This window comes from Gossypium hirsutum, chromosome D05, assembly GCF_007990345.1.
Source record: "Gossypium hirsutum isolate 1008001.06 chromosome D05, Gossypium_hirsutum_v2.1, whole genome shotgun sequence".
Lineage (NCBI taxonomy): Eukaryota > Viridiplantae > Streptophyta > Magnoliopsida > Malvales > Malvaceae > Gossypium > Gossypium hirsutum.
The window spans coordinates 49,606,679-49,608,356 of NC_053441.1; the positions used below are offsets into that span (position 1 = coordinate 49,606,679).

Here is a 1,678-nt window from a genome sequence, read left to right on the forward strand (position 1 = left end):
AGAATTCACTAGTTTAAATTTTACCTCATCAGACTTTATAAGTTTTGGATCTCTTGGTGCAGGAATTCCAACTATTGGTTGACTTTCCTCTTTCTCGATAAGTTCATCTTCAACCACAGCTTTCTTGGGTTTCAAAGTCTTGCCACTTTGTAAAGCAACTACCTTACAAAGTTCCTTACCCAAATTCCTTGGATTTTCTATATCACTCGACAAGGCTCGTTACAGTCTATTATGAAGCTTCGTAGCTAAGTAACCCATTTGGTTCTCCAAAATTTTTAGTTTTGTTGCTTGGCTTTGGATTAAGGCATCATTATTCGCCATGTACGCCTTCAAAAAATTCTCCAAACTGTTAGATGATTTAGCTTGTGGTGGTTTTGAAACTTGTTGATTTTGGGTTGATTTGGTCTATGTTGCCTATAGGTATTGTCCAGTCCGTTTCCTTGGTTACTCCAAGAAAAGTTTGGATGGCTTCGCCATGAAGGATTATAGAAGTTGGACTATGGTCTTTTTCCACTTCGATTTTGGTGTTGATTTCTTACATAATAAAAAGACTCGGGATTTGATGGAAAATTCTTAAAAAAATGGTCGTCCCGACAATATACACATAAAACAACACCAAATTGACTTGGTGACTGAGCTGCAACATGATTTAAACTGTTAGTAGTAAACTGTTTCAACATTGAAGAGATAGAAGATACCTGAGCTGAGAGTGAAGTATAGGCATCTACTTCATGCACTCTGGCTCCTCGTCTTCCTGAAGTTGCTCCGTTTTTCAGTCACTGGTAATTGTTACTGGCTATATCTTGTAAGCCTCATCATAAGACTTTGACAAGAGAGCACCATTCGCAGAAGCATCTACCACCAACCTTGTGTGTGCAATGAGACCATTATAAAATGTCTCCAACTAGATGCAATGTGGAATACCGTGGTGAGGGCATCTATGAAGTAACTCCTTGAATCTTCCCCATTGCTTGTATAGGGACTCATCATCCATTTGTTTGAAAGTGGTGATCTTATTCTGCAACTTAGCATTTTTTCTATTTGGGAAATACTTTACCAGAAAGGGTTCGACTAATTCTTGCCAAGTTGAAATTGAATGTGGTGGCAATGAATTAAGCCATGCTCGTGCTCGATCTTGCAATGATTACAGAAAAAACTTCAATCTTAATGCATCCTCAGTTACATCAACTATCTTAAAAGAATCACTCACCTCCAAAAATAGTCGAAGGTGAATGTATGGATCTTCTGTAGGCATTCCACTAAATTGGCTTATCATTTGAAGCATTTGAAACATCACAAGCTTCAATTCAAACTGCGGTGCCTTGATCTCTAGTCTCCTAATTCTCAGATTTAATTCATTAAAAAGTGTCGCAGCATGGTGCCTTATAGCTCGATCCTTATCATCAACAATAAGGATTGGATTCTAAACATTAATGGCTCTATTTCCTTGACCATCATTTTGATTTCCAATGTCCATTTCTGTGGCTTGTCTTTGGGCTAATCATTCTCGTCTTCTTTGTCTAAATGTCCACTAAATATCACGGTCTACAGGTGATAAATTGATGATTCAATCTATGCTTATAAACACCTAAAAACAAGTCACAAAAAATTAAAGAATAAAGAATAATATAAAAATTAATTAGTAAAGTTACAAATAAAATAGAATAAAATAAAAATC

The 1,678-nt window shown here is 36.4% G+C and overlaps 1 non-coding gene across 1 annotated transcript; it reads left to right on the top strand.

The window, feature by feature from the left end:
• Window positions 1-920: 920 nt before the first annotated feature.
• On the top strand, window positions 921-1,026 carry LOC121218028 (small nucleolar RNA R71). The gene has a single exon (XR_005914300.1). It is a non-coding gene; the product is annotated as a small nucleolar RNA R71 (small nucleolar RNA).
• The last annotated feature ends 652 nt before the right edge of the window (window positions 1,027-1,678 follow it).